The sequence below is a fragment of the Phoenix dactylifera genome, chromosome 10, assembly GCF_051530095.1.
Source record: "Phoenix dactylifera cultivar Ajwa chromosome 10, Ajwa_hap1_PhDact_Kaust_v1.1, whole genome shotgun sequence".
NCBI lineage: Eukaryota > Viridiplantae > Streptophyta > Magnoliopsida > Arecales > Arecaceae > Phoenix > Phoenix dactylifera.
The window spans coordinates 5,587,085-5,597,084 of NC_143199.1; positions in this window are offsets into that span (position 1 = coordinate 5,587,085).

Below are 10,000 nucleotides of genomic sequence, written 5' to 3' on the forward strand. Positions count from 1 at the left end.
GACTCCAGAAAAGCATGAGTCGACTCCCGCTACAGCCGAGTCGACTCCTGATCGTGCGAGTCGACTCCAACCCCAACGGACATATTGTCAGGTTGTGCAGAGTGTGCAGAACGGGCAGAAAAAGGTGTCTAACGGCTAGTTTCCGTGGAGGATGGCTTAAATAGCCACAGAGGACTGTAGCAAGGCAGAGAACGACCATTCCATTCAAAGAGATCAAGCTTTCATTCTTTGCAAGTTGGTTTTCAATGAAAAGAGGGAAGAGCGGCATTAACTCCATCCAACTTCCTCTTCCCAGCATTTAAAGAAGACTCCTCCTGCATTCAAGTCGACCAGACATTCAAGAGGAGACCCGAAGTTCAAGAAGCCCTACTCAACTCCAACTCAAACGTGTTTGAGGGCTTCTAACCTCTCCTCAGTTTATATTGTTATTTATCTGCTTTTGAAAAGCTTTGTTTTTCTGTTTGTCCTTTTTTTTTACATCTTATCTTTGCTTGGTTCAATCGGGGGATTGAATCAAGGGTGTAGAGGTTAGTTGGTGAGCCTAGGTTAAAACCAACGTGTAAGGGTTCGATTGTGATCCCGGGAAAAACAATCGGGGTGGTTCTAGTCGGTGAGCCTGGGAAAACCGACCGAGTTCGTTGTGAGCTCGTAAAACAACAAGTTAGGTTGTGAGCTTGTAAAACAACCAGCTGTAATCCAAGGGGTTATAGTGAATTCCCAAGTAAGACTTGGGGAGTGGACGTAGGAGCAAGGGTTAGCTCCGAACCACTATAAAACTTTGTGTTTGTGATTGGTTGTCTCTTTCTATTTCTCTCATTTCATTCACAGCACATAGTAATGAATTAATCATCACGCTAAAGCATTAATTAGTCATCCACAAACGTTTTAAATAGCTAAATTATTTTAAAACCCAATTCACCCCCCCCCCCTCTTGGGTTGTCTATCTGGGCAACAAGTGGTATCAGAGCCTAAACTCTTCTACCCTAAGAGTCAAAGATCAAAATGACAACCCCATTTGGATCTTCCCACATCGAGGGTCAGTCCACCCAAAGACCCCCTTTCTTTAATGGATCCGACTACTCATATTGGAAGGCTAGGATGAGAATATTTATCCAAGCCCAAGATTATGAGATGTGGACCATTATAGTGAATGGACCATACATCCCATCCATCTATGTAGAGGGTGTCAATGTACCCAAACTAGAAAAGGATTGGGATGACCATGACTTTAGGAAGGCACAACTCAATGCGAAAGCAATGAATGTGCTTTATTGTTCACTAGATAGGAATGAATTCAATAGAGTCTCTACTTGCAATTCAGCAAAAGAGATTTGGGACAGACTTGAAGTGACCCATGAGGGCACAAATCAAGTCAAAGAATCCAAAATAAATATATTAGTTCATAAGTATGAACTATTTAAGATGGATTCAAATGAAACAATCACTAGCATGTTCACTAGGTTTACTGACATTGTCAATGGCCTAAAAAGCCTTGGCAAAAACTATACTAACAGTGAGCTTGTTAGGAAAATTCTTCGCTGTCTACCAAGATCATGGAAAGCCAAGGTGACGGCAATCCAAGAAGCCAAGGACTTGAACAAGCTTCCATTTGAAGAGCTCCTTGGATCCCTAATGACTCACGAGCTAACCATGAAGCAACACAACGAAGAGGAGTCCTCCCATAAGAAAAAGGTAATAGCTCTTAAATCTACATCATCTAACAAGGACTTGTCTTGCAGTAGCAGCAGTGAAGAAGAGGATCATGAGGGAGATGATGATGAGGCTCTTCTAGTGCGCAAGTTCAGAAAATTCATCAACAATAAAAAGTCCTTTCATCAAAGGAGAGGCCCCTCAAATTCCTACCGCAAGGATAAAGGTAAGGAAAGGGAAAGTGAGGGGATTGGGTGTTATGAGTGCAAGAAACCGGGGCACATCCGAGCTGAGTGTCCCTTACTAAAGAAGGGGAGCAAATACAAGAAGAAGAAAGCTCTCGTCACCACCCTATCGGACTCCGACTCATCATCATCATCATCGGATGATGAACAAGAAGAAAAGGCCAATTTCTGCTTCATGGCCAATGAAAATGAGGTAACGTCCGAATCGCATCTAGATTTTACATTTGATGAATTGTATGATGCATTTAATGAACTAATGATTGAATATAAGGCCATAAATCTTAAGAATAAAGAGCTAAAGATAGCTAATCAATCATACCTACATAAATATGATAAATTAGTTAAGGATAAGGACTCTATCACCAAAGAAAATTTAGAACTTAAGACAAGCAATCAACTCTTAACTCAAAAGACTAATACCTTGAGTAAAGATAATGAAAAATTAACTAAGGAAATTTCAGAACTTAAAAATAATAAACAAATCTTAAACGAGAATCTCATAAAAGATTTAAACATTCTAAAAACCGAAAAACAAACTCTAACTAAAGAACTTGAAAAGTACAAACCTTTGGTTGAAAAGTTTACATATAGTTCTGAAAAATTGAATATGATACTTAATAGTCAACGAGCAGTATTTAATAGAGCGGGTTTAGGGTATAAACCAAAAAATAAGCAAAAACTTCTTAGTAACTTCTTTGTTAAAGCTGGGGAAAGTAAAACTAAGAAAATAACCTGTTTTTGTTGTGGAACCTTAGGACATAAAGCAAATGTGTGCGATTATAGAAAAGGTAAAACTAAAAGAAAAATTAAAAGGGTATGGGTTCCAAAAGGAACCAACATGACTAACCATGAAGGACCCAAGAAAACTTGGGTACCTAAGATTATATGATCTGCTTGTGTAGGAGTGTCTTGCAGCCAAGGTCAACAAAAATTGCTGGTACTTGGATAGTGGCTGCTCAAGACACATGACGGGTGACAAGGATCAATTCTTCACCCTTGAAGCTAAGAAGGGAGGTGCTGTGACTTTTGGAGACAACAACCAAGGTCACATCATTGGTATTGGTAAAGTTCAAATTACCCCTTCTACTTTTATTGATAATGTTAGATATGTTGATGGTCTTAAGCATAATTTATTAAGCATTAGTGAATTATGTGATAGAGGCTATAATGTTATGTTTAAACCATCACTATGCATCATAACAAACCCAAACGACAATAGTTTAGTTTTTAAAGGAATAAGACGTGGGAATGTGTATGTTGTAGATCTTGAGGATCTTGCCAAACACAACCCATGCTTAGTTGTTAATGAAACTAAGGACAATGATGCTAGTTGGTTATGGCACCGTAAGTTAGGTCATGCAAGCATGGACACAATATCCAAACTAGTTAAGAGAGATTCTGTGATAGGTTTGCCAAAATTAAAGTTTGAAAAGAATAAAATTTGTGAAGCATGTCAATTTGGCAAACAATCAAGGAACTCCTTCAAATCTATAAATTGTGTCTCAACTTCTAGACCTCTAGAACTACTACACATGGACCTATTCGGACCAACTAGAACCACAAGCCTAGGTGGAAATAAATATGGTCTAGTTATTGTAGATGATTATTCTAGATACACATGGGTCATGTTCTTAGCTCATAAGGATCAAGCATTTTCTGTTTTCAAGAAATTCCATAAGGAAGTAACCAATGCTAGAGATACCTCAGTAATAGCTATTAGAAGTGACCATGGTACCGAATTTGAAAATCAGTTATTTGATGAGTTTTGTAGTAAAAAGGGGATAACTCATAATTTCTCTGCACCTAGAACACCACAACAAAATGGAGTTGTGGAGAGGAAAAATAGAACTCTAGAAGAAATGGCTAGAACTATGTTATGTGAAAGTAACCTCCCTAAGTACTTTTGGGGAGAAGCCATTAACACTTCTTGTCATATATTAAATAGAGTTTTATTGAGACCCATTATAAAGAAAACACCTTATGAACTTTGGAAAAATAGAAAACCAAAGGTAAATTACTTTCATGTTTTTGGATGTAGGTGTTTTGTTCATAATAATGGGAAAGACAATCTAGGAAAATTTGATTCTAAATCTGATGAGGGCATATTCTTAGGATACTCTACAACTAGTAAAGCCTATAGAGTCTTTAATAAAAGAACCCTAGTTATAGAAGAATCCATACATGTTGTTTTTGATGACTCGAGTGATATCTCCTCTAGTAAGAGAGTTAATTTTGATGATGATACGGAAATTCTTGAAGAAAAGATTGATGAGATGACATTACAAGATAACAATCAAAAATTAATTGAAGATGCATCATCAAGCCAAGAGACTATAGTAGATCATGGGCTAACTAAAGCTTGGAGGTATGCTCACGGGCATCCTAAGGAATTAATTCTAGATGATCCGTCTCAATCTATTAGGACTAGAGCATCCCTTAGGAACTTAAACACTCATCTAGCTTTCGTTTCACATTTTGAGCCCAAACACATAGAAGAAGCTGAAAAAGATGTAAATTGGATAAATGCAATGAAAGAAGAATTAAATCAATTTACTAGAAACAAGGTATGGAATCTAGTCGAAAGACCATCAGAATATCCAATTATAGGTACCAAATGGATTTATAAAAATAAACTTGATGAAAATGGAATTGTAATAAGGAATAAGGCTAGACTAGTAGCAAAGGGCTATAATCAAGAAGAAGGCATAGATTTTGATGAAACCTTTGCTCCTGTAGCTAGACTTGAGGCTATTAGATTATTATTAGCGTTTGCATGCTCTAAGGATTTCAAGTTATTTCAAATGGATGTAAAAAGTGCATTTCTAAATGGGTATATTAATGAGGAGGTATATGTAGAACAACTCCCTGGTTTTGAAAATCATCAATACCCTAATCACGTTTATAAATTGAACAAAGCACTTTATGGTTTGAAACAAGCACCTAGAGCATGGTATGAAAGACTTAGCAAATTTCTATTAGATCATAAATTCTCTAGGGGTAATGTAGATATAACACTATTTCTGAAAAAGCAAAACAAAGATATGTTGTTAGTGCAGATTTATGTTGATGATATTATTTTCGGTGCTACTAACAATCGCCTCTGCGAAGAATTTGCTGACTTGATGCAGAGTGAATTTGAGATGAGCATGATGGGAGAGCTGAATTACTTCCTCGGGATTCAAATCAAACAATCTGAAGGGGGCATCTTCATCAATCAAGCCAAATACGTCAAGGAGATGCTTAAGAAGTTTGATATGGAGGGGAACAAGTCAATCAGCACCCCCATGAGCTCATCATGCAAATTAGACCAAGATGAATCAGGTAAATCTGTAGATCAGAAACTATATAGAGGTATGATAGGATCTTTATTGTATCTTACTGCAAGTAGACCTGATATCATGTTTAGTGTTTGCATGTGTGCTAGATATCAGTCTAATCCTAAGGAATCACATCTAATTGCAGTTAAGAGAATCTTTAAATACCTAATAGGAACTAAGAATATAGGTTTATGGTATTCTAAAGAATCTAGCCTAAAATTAATAGGATACACAGATTCAGACTTTGCTGGATGTAAACTTGATAGAAAAAGTACCAGCGGGTCTTGTCAATTCCTAGGAGAAAACTTAATCTCATGGTTTAGCAAGAAACAAAACTCGGTTGCATTATCTACTGCTGAAGCTGAATATGTTGCAGCCGGGAGTTGTTGTGCTCAAATCTTATGGATCAAACAACAATTAGAAGATTATGGCATTAAACAAGATAAAATATCCATTAATTGTGATAATACAAGTGCCATTAATCTAACTAAAAATCCAATTCAGCATTCAAGAACTAAACATATTGAGATAAGACATCACTTCATAAGAGATCATGTACTGAATGGTGATGTGACACTACAATTTGTTTGCACTGATGATCAATTAGCTGACATTTTTACAAAACCCCTAAGTGAAGAGAGATTTAGTGTGCTTAGGAGGGGATTAGGAGTGATTGATCCATCCTAGTGGTATTTTCCACTAGTTCACTGATTTTGATGATTAGATTTTAGCTAATATAGAGTTTCTTTTCAATGATCATCAAATCAGGGCCTAATTTAGTGTTTTTCCCTCATTCGGCACGAATATAGCATGATTATAAGGTGCGTGCCAGGGTTCGAGACGACTCGAGCATGTTTCAGAGTCGGCTCGTAAGGGGGAGTCGACTCGCGCATTCACGGAAGTCGACTCGAGAACGATGGCAGCAGAGGGGGAGTCGACTCGCATATAGTCGGGAGTCGACTCGAGGTAAACAGGCGCATAAGGAGAGTCGACTCGCGCATATTTTGGAGTCGACTCGAGGTCGAGTCGACTCGCGACTCAGTGGAGTCGACTCGCAGTCGGGATCCGACTTTTTAACCCTAACTCCATCGTTTAGAAAACACTTATTTTCACCGCCGCCACTGTTCAAAACCCTAGAGCCGACTCCTAGATCGTCTCCGGCCGCCCCTAGGTCTTTTTCCGTCGATCTTTCATAGTCCATTAGGTTTCTCATCCCATTCTAGGTCAACCATGCCTCGCAAAGCCACTGTCCCAAGCCGGAAGAGGCCCCATTCCGCGACCGGTGCCGAGCGGCGTTCCAAGGCTCGGAACGACCCCGTGAGGCCACAACCTCCGGCTCGTTCCCCGCCGAGGGCCGTTCCCTCGAGGCCGTGTGCCGGGAAGGCGGTCTCCACCGGGAGATACGTCGATTTCGACTATCTCTCCCGGGAGGGCTTCACTATAGGAGATAGACTTAGGGCCCAGGGTTTAGAGTACTTTTGTTCCCTAGACCTCCCCACATATCCTGGCCTGATTAGAGAGTTCTATGGTACTGTCCATAGGGGGGATGGGGGAATAGAGGGAATCGTAGCCGGTGTCCCACTGTTTATTTCCGAGGATTTCATAGCCCAAATCCTCCACCTTCCACAGTTAGGGGTGGCTCCCACACACCCCGAAGATAGGACTGAGGCCCTTACGGCCATTCTAGGGCATCCACCCCAGTCCCCTTTAGATGAGGTGTCCGCCAGCTCACTTTCAGTTGAGATGCGGCTCCTCTTGAGCATCATTTCTCGGTCTTTGTTCCCAAAGACCGGATGGTTCAACTTTGTGTCTGAGAGGGACCTAGCCCTCATGTACTACTTTCTCCAGGATACCCCCATAAACTTTCCCAAGATGATATATAGATACCTATGTGAGCCACTAGATAGACCTAAGTGGATTAGGAGTGAAGAGAGATTTAGTGAAGAGAGATTTAGTGTGCTTAGGAGGGGATTAGGAGTGATTGATCCATCCTAGTGGTATTTTCCACTAGTTCACTGATTTTGATGATTAGATTTTAGCTAATATAGAGTTTCTTTTCAATGATCATCAAATCAGGGCCTAATTTAGTATTTTTCCCTCATTCGGCACGAATATAGCATGATTTTAAGGTGCGTGCCAGGGTTCGAGACGACTCGAGCATGTTTCAGAGTCGGCTCGTAAGGGGGAGTCGACTCGCGCATTCACGGAAGTCGACTCGAGAACGATGGCAGCAGAGGGGGAGTCGACTCGCATATAGTCGGAAGTCGACTCGAGGTAAACAGGCGCATAAGGAGAGTCGACTCGCGCATATTTTGGAGTCGACTCGAGGTCGAGTCGACTCGCGACTCAGTGGAGTCGACTCGCAGTCGGGATCCGACTTTTTAACCCTAACTCCATCGTTTAGAAAACACTTATTTTCACCGCCGCCACTGTTCAAAACCCTAGAGCCGACTCCTAGATCGTCTCCGGCCGCCCCTAGGTCTTTTTCCGTCGATCTTTCATAGTCCATTAGGTTTCTCATCCCATTCTAGGTCAACCATGCCTCGCAAAGCCACTGTCCCAAGCCGGAAGAGGCCCCATTCCGCGACCGGTGCCGAGCGGCGTTCCAAGGCTCGGAACGACCCCGTGAGGCCACAACCTCCGGCTCGTTGCCCGCCGAGGGCCGTTCCCTCGAGGCCATGTGCCGGGAAGGCGGTCTCCACCGGGAGATACGTCGATTTCGACTATCTCTCCCGGGAGGGCTTCACTATAGGAGATAGACTTAGGGCCCAGGGTTTAGAGTACTTTTGTTCCCTAGACCTCCCCACATATCCTGGCCTGATTAGAGAGTTCTATGGTACTGTCCATAGGGGGGATGGGGGAATAGAGGGAATCGTAGCCGGTGTCCCACTGTTTATTTCCGAGGATTTCATAGCCCAAATCCTCCACCTTCCACAGTTAGGGGTGGCTCCCACACACCCCGAAGATAGGACTGAGGCCCTTACGGCCATTCTAGGGCATCCACCCCAGTCCCCTTTAGATGAGGTGTCCGCCAGCTCACTTTCAGTTGAGATGCGGCTCCTCTTGAGCATCATTTCTCGGTCTTTGTTCCCAAAGACCGGACGGTTCAACTTTGTGTCTGAGAGGGACCTAGCCCTCATGTACTACTTTCTCCAGGATACCCCCATAAACTTTCCCAAGATGATATATAGATACCTATGTGAGCCACTAGATAGACCTAGGCTCACCCTCCCCTATGGCATATTGTTCACCCTTATCTTTAGGGAGGCCGAGATCCCTATTCCTGAGGGGGAAACCTCTCGCGCATTGCGATGGACAGATCGCATGCGTCCGGGGACCCTACATAGGATGGGGTTTCGGAAGGTAGAGGGGACCTGGGTTAGGAAGTCTTCCACCTCCACACATACCACCAGACATTCCCCTAGTCCTGAGCCAGATTCTGACTATCCTGACTTTCCCTCCACTTCTGCTCCTACCACCTCAACCGGACTCTCCTCCTCAGCTCCACCACCCATGGAGGTCCGGATCGCTCCTGAGCAGCTCCTGGAGTTGCGGCAGGAGATTGTCCGAGACCTGCGAGATGATCTGCTTAGGGAGCTCCGAGGTTCAGTGCCTGCTCCCTCTCCTGCACCCACATCTTCTGAGTTGGTCCCTTCCTTGACAGCCGTGACAGACATGACGGCCCATGTACGGGAAGAGATCTACAATGTCCGGAGCTCGATCCAGGCCCAGTTCTCCAGTATGAGCGAGGTCACGAGCACCACTCGGACGATGCGCGATGACATCCGGAAGGACATGAGCACCACTACTCAGGGGGCCGAGCGCTTGTCGAATGTGCTCATCGACAAGCTGGACGCACTTCAGAAGTCGGTGACCGAGCTCTCCACTACACATAGCAGGGCCACTTCGTCCATTATCTCTCAGCTCGGGCATGTTACAAATGCGGTCACCCTCCTCATGGAGCAGAACAGATTGAGAGGAGGAGACACATCCTCGAGAGGAGGAGATACATCCTCGAGAGGAGGAGTTACATCCTCGAGGAGACCTTAGCTGTTTTTGTGTTGACATGTATTGTTTTGCTTTACTTATTGTACTCTCAAATGTATTTACATACAAATCAATACAATGAGTAGCCATATTTTCTGCAATTCTGTGCCATTTGATCTATGATTGATTGTGTGTTCTGATTACCTCCTTTTTGATACGATGACAAAAAGGGGGAGAAATATTTAGTAGATATGTAAATGGAATCAACATAAAAGAACTCAAAATGAGAATCAAAAATTAAAACATAATTTGTTCTTAGTGGATTTGGTACCTCGAGGCTCATTATCTCTCTGTTGGGGCTCCTAATGGAGTAATCTCCAGAATCTATTCAAGGAATATTCGGAGATTAGCTGAATCCTACTCAAGAACAAATTGACAGATTTTTCCTCTAAAAACCAAAAATTTCAGTTCAAAAATTTCAATGCATTAAAAGGAAATTCAGAGAATCAAAACAAAGTAGAATGCGTATGTTGAGGGGGAGAATCTGAATTTTTAAGAAAGCTAAATCATTAAATATATATAAGCCAAACAATTGATTGCATGATATGAAGGCTTATATAATTCCAAATGAAAGGGGGAGCTTTAATTCCAAAATTTATTGTTTCACACCTTTCAAGCTTGGATAAATTAAATAACCAGACACTTGAATTCATTTATGGATTTTATTTCCTTGTTTATTGAGCAATTCACTTTACATATACTCAATGTTTTGTCATCATCAAAAAGGGAGAGATTGTGGAG